At 40.6% G+C, this 12,788-nt stretch overlaps 1 non-coding gene across 1 annotated transcript; it reads left to right on the top strand.

Annotated features, from left to right (window-relative positions):
* Nucleotides 1-9,764: 9,764 nt before the first annotated feature.
* On the top strand, nucleotides 9,765-9,893 carry LOC126024906 (small nucleolar RNA SNORA40). The gene has a single exon (XR_007500986.1). It is a non-coding gene; the product is annotated as a small nucleolar RNA SNORA40 (small nucleolar RNA).
* Nucleotides 9,894-12,788: the final 2,895 nt, after the last annotated feature.

The raw sequence follows: 12,788 nt of genomic DNA, 5'->3' as shown, positions 1-12,788 counted from the left end.
AGTGGAAACTATTATCTAAAAGATAGAAAAAGGGTGGCAGTTTTATTGCATAGATGCAGCAAAAGTTGAGGAAAATAGAAATGAAAACCTTTAGCCAAAAAAAACAGGGTATCCCAATGAAGGATTCTGTCATAAGACCAACTACAGTCTCCAGGCATAATAAGTTGTCTAACCCCAAAGTCTTTCTTCATGTTCCCAGGAAAAGTTTTCAATCAGTTGTTGCAATCAGGCTTCATAATTAGGGCTTTTGGTTTTTGCACAGATCCTGTGTCAAAGTTAGGGTGTCACAAAGCATCTTCTGGTTTCATTTCAACATTAGGTGATGAGGCAAGGAAACTAGCCCTGAAAGCAAGTTGTTGCTATTTCCAAGTTATCGGGGTGTCGTCATAGGAACCCACCTTGGAGCAAGTCAATGACAAGGCAGCATTAGAGCCTTCACCTGCAGAAAATTATACTGGCTCCAAAGATTGGATCCAAGGTTCAGAAGTGAACAGCAAATGCCCAATCAACTGAAGCCCAAATCTAGTCACTATAACACATGTTCAGGGTAAAATGCAATATAAAATTTAGGAATTCTATCCCTATTAGATAAGAACTTCTTTCTACACATAGGATTTCCCCATTTTAATGTGCCTATGCAAAAAGGAACAATGCCATAGGATACTATTGGTGCATATGAGGGTAGAAAAAACAAGCTAAACAATCCCTATACTCTGATTCTAACATGAACTCAGAACCTAAGAGAAACTTATTTAATATAGTTTTCTACTAAACAAATATAAAACTGCATCTACACAAGGAAATACACAATAAGAATTATACCTGAAGAAATGTACAAAGGAAATATAAATATACCCTTTAGGTCTTTTGAAATAGTCGGTGGGGGCGGGGGCATAAAATCCGAAGCACAGCTTCAGCTTGAGACATGGTCTTGTGGACTCTGAAAAACGACTTGCAGCAGTCACAGATCAGGAAATATCCTTGAGCCAAGGGTCTCTCAAAAGCTGAATCCAGGAGGCAGAAAAATCTATAGTGAAGAGAGGTAGTAGAAAGGGGTCATGGAGAGCAAATCAGCAGCAGCTGCAGCAGCAGCATTTTCCCAAGCCAAAATAAGTTGTCCTTTCACTTTGGAAGCAGTCTGGCAGCGAGTTGAGGTGAGAGAAATGTTCGGTTTCTGAGGAGTTAAGACCTGAGGGTTAAATAGGGAGAACTAACAAATTAGGGATGAGAGAGCAAAAAAATAGAAAAGAATTTGTAAAGTGATAAGCAAGGAAGGCGGGAAGGGAAGGGTTTTATATAACTGTGGAAAAGACTATAGACAATATAGACATTATACACAATACAAACAGACATCAGACAGACATAAAGGTGGCCACTACACATACACTCACAAACACACATAGACAATAAAAATTGATCCATAGGTTGCAGTTGAAAAACTGACTCAGGTGGAACAGCTTGGTGCACTTAAAAAATATAGAGCCAGCAGGTTAGATGGAAAGTTTTTTTCAAATCCAAGGCAAATCATCATTGCTAAGAGTAAACTTTGCTGAAAAAAGGTTTCCTGGGTTAAATTGTGCATAGAACACTATTTTAGTTTTATTGAAAAAAATTGTGATCTACAAAGTCTTTCATAATGGAATTTCAGATATACAGTGAGTCAAAGGCCATTCCCACCACCAGTGTCAACCTTCCTCCACCAATGAACCCAAAGGCCATCTTATACCACCTTCCTTTTCCCCCTGGCCTGCCAATATAGCAGTTCCATTTAAATTTAGATTGTTAAATTTAGGTCTTTTGATGCTATTGTCATTGACTTTGACTTGGATGTTTAGTTTTGTCCTTATTTTTCCCTAATGCACCTGAGACCACTTGACCCATGACCCCCAGCCTTGTTTTATTTCTTTCTTCTTAGTTTTATAAAAAAAAATACAGAAATATGTTTTACAACAACATAATCCATGTCCCAAGGTACTGCGGAAAAGGTGGGAACCCCTGTTTAAAAAGATAAATAATAATAAAATAAAATAAATTATATTTTAAGGTATTAAACTATTATAAATACCATATGCAGTCTTCTGAAAATTTCCATCAAGGTTTCTTTAAACTCATGTAAATACATGTAGCTCAAATTTATTTTGTGACTATAAATAATAGTCCACTATAGCAAAAGTCCATGGCTTATCTGCCTTCTCAGCTTGAGTATATTTAGCTTGATTTCAAAAGTTTCCTGTTTCAAACAATGCATCCAGTACTCATCTAAAGTGTGCTGAGGGACTCATTTCTGTGGGCTTCATCATCTATAGAGCAGCAGCCTTCACTGCCAGGCCTTGCCCAATTCTCTACATTGTAATCTTTGCAGTTGACAATGTCATCAGTCATGCAGGAGCAATTCCTGTCATTGCAGCAGTATCTCACCAGCATCTTTAGACTTCATCTGATGGATGACAAACAATACCCTACTGTTTAGTAGAACTTCCCTCATTATCTGTGACAATGGACTTTATGGGTCTGGTGTTTCCTGTTCTGGTTTGGTTTTCCTGTTTATAGCATTTGCCAACTTTACTACTAGTTCCCCTTTTCTCTTTGGATACAGAAGTTCATTTCTTAGTGCGAACAAAGAATATTTATTGGTTCTACTTTCCTCTTTGAATTCAGAAGTCTTTTCTGAGTGCAAACAAAGAATATTTATACTTTGCCATCTGCAAATCATTCTGTCCATTATCTGGATGTTCATCTTATGGAATAAAGTGGCTTTACATTCTAGGAATGGTTAAGTGATCAAGATGCTTCCCTCTGTCAGAGAATCACATATATTGAATCTAATTTTAAAAATTTAGGCCATACCTCATGGTGCTCAGGGGCTATTTCTGGCCCTGTACTCAGGAGAGACCCTTAGAAGTGCTCAGGGGGCCATATATGGTGCTGGAATACTAAATGGATTCAGCCACATTCAAGGCAATTGTACCTTTCTACTACCTCTGTTTTCTCCACTCTAAAAGCACACTGAATAGTCAGTGACTAGCACCATGTCATAGATGAAGATACCTGTGCTTTGTATGATTAATAATCAAAAGAGAAAGGGGATATTACCCAGAATTGACCCAGCAGGTATGATTCATAATTTGTGATAAACTGGTAACTCTACGTTTTATATAATTTAATTAACTTAAAGAACATGGATCACATAGTTGACATAGTTGATCATAATACATTTGTTTTCAAGTAAATGGGAGTGAAATTATTAAAAGAATTATTAAAATTATAAAAATTATTTAAAAATTATTAAAAAAAAGAAAAAGGAGAGTGGAGGGAGAAAAAAGAACAGTGACAAGCAAATTTGTGAAACTTACTGTATATACAATGAAGTCATTAACTGATTATCAGAAGATTTAAAAAGTTCTTATTGTTAGTTGACAATTCTGGTACTTCATTTGTTTCTGAACATTATGTGGTTTCAGATATATACTGGCATCTAAATTGATGTTTTACAATGAGGATGACAGTATTAAATAGAAATGAAGTAGTCACAGCAGTGAATGCAACTTTATGGTTCAGGAATTTCAAGCACTATTTTTGATACTGTGGCTTCTGTGGGGTGTGTTTTTGGCTTCCCAGGCTTCCAGAAGTACAAGAAGGCAGGGCGAGGGAGACTGCACTAACTCCAAACAAAGTTCTAGTGATGCCAACCTAAATACTGCATAATTGGAGTTCTAGTCAACTTGGTGACTGCAGATTGCTATAAGGGAGTGGTGAAACAGAACCATGAGCAAAGGCAATTGTGGATGATGGATGGAGCAGGCATGCTTTGGCAAGGCTGGGATGAGTCTCACCTTCTCCTTATGAGATTGTTACCTTTCAACTTGGCCCACGTATGCATAACTATTTATAGCTTGGTTAACATCTCTTTTGAAAACAAAGTGGGCTGATAGAGCTGGCCAGGTATAGACATGGTGACTGAGTCTATATAGTTATTTTAAACTTAAATTCCAAGACCATATCAATATACATTCTATTATGTCACATAAGGTGTTCTAGGTGAACCCTATCCCATTCACCTTAGAGTTACCTCAAATCCAACTTCCACTGCTGCAATCTCTCCCCCTTCCTATTCATATTCATGTAAACATTTCTAGTTATTGTTGTTGAAGAAAAATTCATCTGTAATATAATCAAGGAGGCATCTGCAGAAGGCCTGATTAGAGTGTACCCCCATTGTGCCCAAGAGTCTAGACATGGGGAATGGTATTTACTACAATGCTCATGGAGTCTAGGGCAGTGCTAAAAGGCCCCCATGTGCACCCTGAAATCCTGGGGTCACTGTGTTGTACAGACATCAAATTTAAGGCTTCTCACATGCAGACATAAACTCATCACTGCACCTCTCGCCCAGTTCCATGAGGAATATTCAAGTGTCAGATCTGTCCATTGTTGGAATGCTTGGATTTGTTCCCAAGACTGTGCAGCAAGCAGAGAGTCTAAAGGACTCTGCCACATGTGAACACTGTGTTGGTCTTTTGAGGATCACACACGTTCATGCTCATGGGAGTTTGAGCTCTTCAGTTGCCTTAGTATCTGCAAGCCTCAGTATAGGCAGGTAGAAACAAGACCAGGTCAGAATCAGGGACCCCAGAATCAGAGCTGCCTGCCTCGGCCCTGTGCTTCTCCAGCTGCTGATCTTGGAGAGGCCCATGGATGGTACTGACTGTGGAGAATTCTGTCCAAGGTCTGCTGCTAAACTCCAGACACACCCACCAAGTTCTCTAAAACTTGCACTGGGTGTGTGATAAAAGGATTCCAGAGTATTTTCTCTGGTTTTTGGTTTTCTGAAGAAAAACATACTCACTTCCCCATAAAACTATTTTCCAATAGTACTGGAAGTACTCGCCTAGCAGAACACAAAAATACAATACAAAAATGTCTCATGCACACATATATTTATTGCTGTGCTATTTACGATAGCCAGAATCTGGAAACAAGTCAGATGCCTCACATGCAGATGAGTGTCCAAAGAAACTGTAGTACATATACACCCTGGAATACTAGACAGCCAACAGAAAAGATAAAGTCATGACATTTTTCTATACATAAATGGACATGGAAATTATTATGCTGAATGAAATATGTCAGAGGGAGAGAGATAGACACAGAATAGTCTCACTGATCTATGGAATTTAAAAAAAATAAAAGACATTATTGTCATAATACTTAGAGACAATAGAGATGAGGGCTGAAAGGACCGGCCCATGGTATGAAGCTTACCGTAAAGAGTGAGGAGTGCAGTTAGAGAAATAACTATACTAACAACTATCATGACAATGGTAGTGAGTGAGAGAAATAGAATGCCTATTTCGAATACAAGAAGGGGTGAGGAGGGAGATAGGGAGCATTGGTGGTGAAAAGGTTGCACTAGTGAAGAAGGGTGTTCCTTTTTTTTTTAACTGAAACCCAACTCAAACATGTTTGTAATCATAGTGCTTAAAGATATTATATATAAAATAAACTATTTTCCAAATACAGAAAACTACAAGCAAAGATCAGCTGAGTGGGACATTCAGGGACAGCCCTTCCTTCTCCATCAAGCAGTGCCCCCACAAACAGCCACTTCAACAGCTGCAGAGAGTTCCTATGTCACTTTGAGTAGGAAAGACTCATTTCTTCTAACATCCCTGGGATGGAAGCAGGGAAGGGAGCTAAGAGGCTTATTCAAACCCCTCAGAGGAGCTGATTTTTCACACCTGCTTAGCAGGTCACTTTGCTGATCTGCCTGTGCCTCTGGTCTAGAAAGCATGGTGGAGAAAAAAACCCCAAGTACACATGACAATTGGAGCCACAAGCTTTAGCCTTGGTGTCTGTACAGTCACCAAGGTGCCAGCTTCTAAGAAGTAAAAGATAGTCTAATTTCCTGCAGGCAGGAGAGAACACACCTGGAAGGAAACAGCACTGGGGTTTCTTATGAGAAGAGCACTGTCAGGGGTGAGGGGGCCTGAGTGATGCTATTAGCTGAAGGCTGGTGAATGGGCAGTCAGGTCTCTGCAGGGACCTTAGATGAGAGTGACCTCCTAGGAGGCAGAACCTGCCAGGATCACCATTCTGAGACCAGAGTGAGTCAGCACTGAGGTGACTAGGAAAGACAATTGGCCCCCATCCCTAAATGCTCCTAGAAAAAAGAATAAAGCTAGAGAAGAATTGCTTCCAGAGGTGAGGGTGGAGAGTGGAGGGGAGAAGAAGTAACATGAGAACTCTGAAAGCTTTTGACTTTGATACCAACTGAATCTCCTAACTTCCCCCAAGGATTTCTCGGAACACTAAAATTTAGAGGCTAAATTGTTCTGAAGGGTGATTCCATCCAGAGAGAAGAGGTTTGTGAGGGAGAATCATATTTTATTTTGCCAGCTCACCTCCTGCCTGATACTTTTGTATAAAGGAAGAATTTTTAAATATTTATTTATTTATTTATTTATTTTTGGTTTTTGGGTCACACCGACAGCGCTCAGGGGTTACTCCTGGTTCTGCACTCAGAAATCGCTCCTGGCAGGATCGGGGATGTCGGGATTTTGAACCATTGTCCCGTCCTGGATCAACTGCGTGCAAGGCAAACGCCTTATCTCTCTGGCCCCTATAAAGAAAGATTTTCTTTCTTTTTTTTTTTCATCTTTTTTTTTAACTTGAAGGGTTAACTCTGGAAATATCTAACACAAACTCATCCATGCAGTCATGGGAAAATATTGAGGGTTGTCTGCTGAATCTAGGGTCTATTTTCTGTTTCTGAGAAGGAATATAGCAGTCTGTCCTTTGCTGCATTTTAAGCATCAGCACTGGAGTGAGAGTGTGTGTGTGTGTGTGTGTGTGTGTGTGTGTGTGTGTGTGTGTGTGTGTGTGTGTGTGTGTGTGTGTGTGTTTCACTGTGTCAGAGGAGGTAACGGTGTTTCAAGCAGAATTTGAAACAGAAGGGTAATGCCACAGAGCCCCCTGCAGGACTTTCTGAGAAACTGCGATCATCTCCCTCCAGTCTCATTTCTGAAGGTTTGGGACATGCCTGGGGGCTCATCTGCAGGGGTTCTAGCCTCCTCCTTGCTACTGAAGGCATATCAGAAGAATCTCTCTGGGAAGCCTTCCGGGGTCGCAGCCTGGTGGGACGCTCCTGGAGGAGCCATATAGCTGGTGATAACAGGAGCAGTCATTCTGTCCAAGCTCCTGTCTGCAGCCCCCCACTTCCTGGCCTGGGATGGTTTGGGGGACCTCTTATCCTACCTCGGGGATTCCCAGCCTGCTTCCAGTAACTGAATCTGTGCTGAAGGAATCCACTAGGAAAGAGCTCTTTTGCAAATTCCAGAAATAACCTAAAGATAGTCTACAGGGGCCAGCCACATCTGTCTCAAGGTTCCAGGCTCAGCTTCTTCCACACTTAGGACTGAGGACTGAGGGGAGTGTAAAGACTGAGAGTCACAGCAGCATCTGCATTTTGAGGCCACTTGGGGTCAGCCATATTCCCCTTAAGCTATTGCTGCATTAAAAAATAGATGAGGAATTGGCTTCCTGGGAGCCGGGAGTCTAGCAGTATGGGGTTCAGCAGGCCCGCGCCATGCCGGAGGCCTTCTTAACCAGGCCTGGGGGGGGGGGGGTGCGGGACTTGGGTAACCCCAGCACCCCTTTACCGCCTTGCTCCAGATCTCCAGGACTTCCTCGGGCCACGTGCCTGGGCAAGCCGGTGAGTTGGGCCCCTTGGTGGAGCTTGAAGGTACCCTAGGCTTTCCCCCATTATCTTCTAGCCTTCCAGCTTCTTGAAGTCACTGGTAATCTCTTTCCAGTCTATATTGTGCCACCGCACTCACAAGAAACATTAATAGTACTCACTATCATTGAATTATGTTTTTATGTATGCAGAATGTCCATTTCATACTCTGCCCTTTTGCATACCCCTTCAAAAGATCATATTTCTCTTTAACTTCCTTAACTCCTATCATCATTACTCCTCATTTACCCTTTCTAACTTAAGTACTGTAGAGTCCTAAGTCACAGACCAAAGTGGTGCCCTGGAGTTAACACCCACCCAACTATTTTAAAAGGCATAAAAAGGACAATTATGTCTTTTCAACATTTTATGGGTGTTTTCTTTGACGGCTATAACTTTTGCTGAATATTTTCTTATACAGTGACGATCCCCCCCCCCCCATTTTTTTTATCTTCTCTTTGTGAACTGCTTAATATGGAATTTGGTGTGAAAGAATCCCTCAGTGTAATGCTAATGTTTGAACCAAGTCATGGGTATTGTTGGAAATGTTCTTACGCCCCCATATACTCTGATAGCACCACATGACTTTATTTCTTGTTTGCTTAGGCACACTAAAATTAGAAAATACCATACATACCAATAAGTTCTTGTCTAATAGAGATGGGAACACACAAATCTTGTAGTGCAATGGGACCTTACACCCTGAACATTGACATAAAGACCTGGCACAGGCCTCAGAAGAATGGACATTCTCCATTCACCCCTGATCTAGAGAAGACATCTACAAAACATCCAAGGTTGTATATAACATCACCTGATGGCATTCCTCTACCAGGGAAGACCCTATAGCTGCTCTGACATCAATCTACTCAAAAGAGACTTCCCTTAACACTGAGAAGACTTAACAAGAACAATGACCTGCTTACTGGACAGGGCTTGCTGAATTGCCCCTTAATTGTGAGGTTTGTCTATAACATCACCTGGAAGCAATCCTCTACCAATGAAGACCCTACCACTGCTCAGACATCGACCTGCTCAAAAGAGACTTCCCTTAACACTGAGAAGACTTAACAACAATGACCTGCTTACAGGACAGAGCTTCCTGCATTGCCCTTTAATGGTGAGGTGAAAAGAGAAGACGCTCCACATCATGACTTCAATGTAGGATATGCAGAATCCAGGATCTTTAATACAGAAACATGATACCAACAACAAAGACTGTGTGAAAAGTGTGTTGGCACTACGGGCAATGTCTTGGATTGGACGATAACTTGCCTGAAGCCTAGAGTTGGTCTTATGCCAGGAAACTTCAGGGGTAGGATCTTTTTGTATTTAGGCCAAGGTTATTCCTTTCCATGTCTCTCATATTTTGGTGGGCCTATGAAAACAACAATTGCCACTCTAACACCATTTTTACTGTGCTCCTTTGACTCTAATCTTTAAAAAAAAATAACCACTTAAAATTTGAGGTTAACTTAAGCTAATATGCATGTACATGGAAATGTAAAAAATACTATGCCCCTAATGTTTAAGGAGTTACATAAGTTTTATGGCTTTAGATTGCCTTGTGTGCTGTTAAGAAATATTATAATGTGTTACAATCTGGGGACTTGAGGGACAAAGTAATTGTACATGGATTCTGTTTTATTTATCTTAATGTTCTTTGGCTGAAAGTTCAAAGTTAAGATATCAGCAAGGGGACTTCTTCTGAGAATTATGTTATGCGTGATTGTCCTTCCACTGTAACTTTACCTTGTCCTCTTTCTTTGCATCTTTTGTTCTCATAATTCAAAATAAAAAATAAAAAAAAATAGATGAGGAATTGGAGAGAGCGTCATAGGGAATTCACTTGACTTGATTGCAGCCAAATCAGATGTGATCATCAGCACCCCATATGGTCCCTAAAACACACCAGGAATGATTCCTGAGTCAGAAGCAAACCCTGCATACTCTGATTCTGATGTGCCCTCTCCAACAAAAAAAAAAATAGAAAAGAGAGATGGGAGCAATCAAGATAGTGTGACAATCTAGCACCTGTGTGTGTGTTTGTCTTGACCCATGGACAGAGACTTTGAGACAGGTGCAAAAACTAAATCCTCTCTTGCAACCCAGAACCCATTGTTCGGTATGAGTCCTGAGACAGATGAGAAGAAACATGGAAAAAAAAAAAAAGATAGGGTGACAATCATAGAGAGAAAGACACACAGGCACTGAGTTTCATTTGATTCATTTTCTCTCTCCTAATCTTCCATTCTCTTGCCTCTCTCTATTATCCTCCCCTGCCCTTTTCCCCCACCTTCCTTTCACATGTTAAGAGTACACTTACTGGATTGAGTAACTGGTATTGCTTGACATGGTGAAGTTGAAAGCTTGAGGGGAGGAGAGGATGGTTTAATCTCAGAATAAAGACTAGGGCCAAAATGAGAGCACAGGAGTAATGGTGCTTGTCTTGTACACAGTCAACCCAGGTTTAATCCCCAGCAGCATATATATATATATATAGTCCCTGCACTCCACCATGAATGAAGCCAGAGCAGATTTGGCCATCACTCACCCTCTCAAAACAACAACAAAAATAATTATTCACGAAGACTTGAATCAATCATGTTGTAAGTTTCCTGCTATTGTCCACCTGCTTTCCAGAAAGTTTTTGGTTACTTTGCTTTATTTCAGTGAACAGGTGCCTACCCAAGATCCCAAGCACCTGTTTTCAAAAAACACACCAACAATGGCTGGAGAGATAAAACTGCTGATAGGGCACTTGCAGGCCTGAGTTCAATTCTCGGCACCCCATAAGTGATCCCTGAGTTCTCCTTCTGAGAAGTAGGAGTAGCCGTGTGTGCCCTTTCACTTGCTCTTGAAGGATACAGTTTCTGCCTGTTTGAGTCCAGCCTACTCTGTGGAAGGACTCAGTGCGGAGTCTCGGTGCGGGTCAGAGGGAGAGAGATCTTTACCTGGGCAGCCGAAGAGGAAGCCCTGGAGAACTTTGTCGCTGTCACCAGTAGAGGGAGCACGGGAGTCGTGGGGGAATTAAAAGTGTTAAAAAGGATTTGTTTTGACAAGTTAAAGCATGAATTTTAGTTTCTCCCATGTCTCCCAAGAGAAAATACTTTCTTTTGTTCAGCCACAGGGAGCTTTTTAAGTTACCTATTTATGATATTTTTTATAGCAACAAAAAGTTATGTCCACATAGAATCTTGTTTTTATGAAGGAACTTCTGCTGCCCTACAGTCATTTAAAACAAAGTGTGCTAATTGATCAGAAATTAGACAATTAAAGCAAGAGTCAGGAAAGTTCGTAAGAAAGCCTGTCATGTGACTGGAAACCAAGCCTGTCATGGATTATCTACTAGTATGAGCTGATTTTCAAACTATTTTGGAGACATATAAATTGATCATTAAACAAATTCCTAGGCTGCTACCAGTATTTTTAAAAACTTTAATGAGGCTAATAACAACCAAAACAGAATATTATATATATATATATATATATATATATATATATATATTATATATAATTTTTGGTATGTGTATACTGAGTTGCAATGTAAACTGTATTCAATCCCATGGCTTCTAACAGTGGCATTGGTGATTGATGTCAGCACTTAGGCTCAGATACTTGGTTCACTAATAAAATTTGTATGAAATCATAAAAGTAGCCCAATAGATAAAAAAAATTCTCAGAAAAAAAGATTGGGAGGTTCTGAATTTCCTCATAAACCTAAAAACACTGTTCTGAAAAGTCATTTGTGTTTTTATGTTCATTGCAACAATAGCTAGAATCTGGAAATAAGTGAAGTTTTCAAGATTAAATGACTAAACAAAGGAACTATGAAACACATGCACAAAGGACCGCTACTCCACGTTGAGAAGATAAAATCATGCAAGTTTCTGCTACATTAATGGATCTGGAAAGTATCATGCTAATTAAATTTAGTCAAAGGAACATATCTAGGATGATCTCTCATAGGTGGGGATTAGAGGTGAAGTATTGGAAAAATGGCCAAAGGCAACAAAACAAAGAATTGCACAGAACTAGGATTACCATGATGTTAACTGGAGCAGGAGAACCCGGAGACAATGGTGGAGAGAAGCAGACACTAGGGTTGAGGATGTTGTGTTGTAAGTTTGCATGCATGAAACCCTAACATTAATACCAGTGTAAATCACAGTGATTGAAAAAAATATTTTTTAAGAAAGTAGTGGCTGCCGGTGACTCAGATCAAAAGATAAGGCATTCACTCAGTACATTTTTCTATGACAATAATCAGAATTTAATAAGACCATCAGGTGAAGTCAATGGGCATTAATATCTGAATGTGACAGATTTGCTGGTGGTTGTAATAGGTATTTGTAGTTTACTAGATTAAAAAATTGTGATTTTCTCTCCAGTGCTAGATAAACTAACCTGATTAGTTTTTCAAAACTGAGAAGGGCACATTTTCAGGGCCATCTAATAGTCCCAGCAATCAGCCTGATTTTTCATTGTGGACCGGGGGGGGGGGGGCAGGGGAGAAGAGTCTGATACTATTCAGGCACCAGCATGGAATTCCCTTTGCAATTTAGTCTGCCACAACCCATGCTGCACTGCATAGAACTTGTTGAGATGGGGAGAGTCCAAGTCTCATGCCTGCTGTTCCTCTCTATAAATCAGACCAATGGAGTATCTCAAATCCCAGCCCCAACTCAGTAGCAATGCTTTGATGAGGAAGATGAGGAACAGAACACATCCTTTCCTGCTGCCTGGCTCTATGTGAGCATGTGCTCTTATTTGCTTGGTGCTGTTGGGTGTTGTTCAGTGTTGAGGCTGTTGGGAATGAGGCAGCTTCCTGCTGAGAAAAGGAGCATTTCCCTTTGGTTGACCAAATCAATATTAATTCCACTGTTTTTGGTTACCCCTTCTCGTTCATGGGGCTGGAGCAAACAATAGCACAGCAGTAGGGCATTTGCCTTGAACACAGATGAACCAGAAAGGACCCAAATTCGATCTGCGGCATTCAATATGGTTCCCCCAAGCCTGTCTGGAGCAATTTCTGAGCGCAGAGCTAGGAGTA

The sequence above is a fragment of the Suncus etruscus genome, chromosome 12 (genome assembly GCF_024139225.1).
Source record: "Suncus etruscus isolate mSunEtr1 chromosome 12, mSunEtr1.pri.cur, whole genome shotgun sequence".
Taxonomy (NCBI): domain Eukaryota; kingdom Metazoa; phylum Chordata; class Mammalia; order Eulipotyphla; family Soricidae; genus Suncus; species Suncus etruscus.
This window is presented reverse-complemented; position numbering and strand designations above follow the sequence as displayed.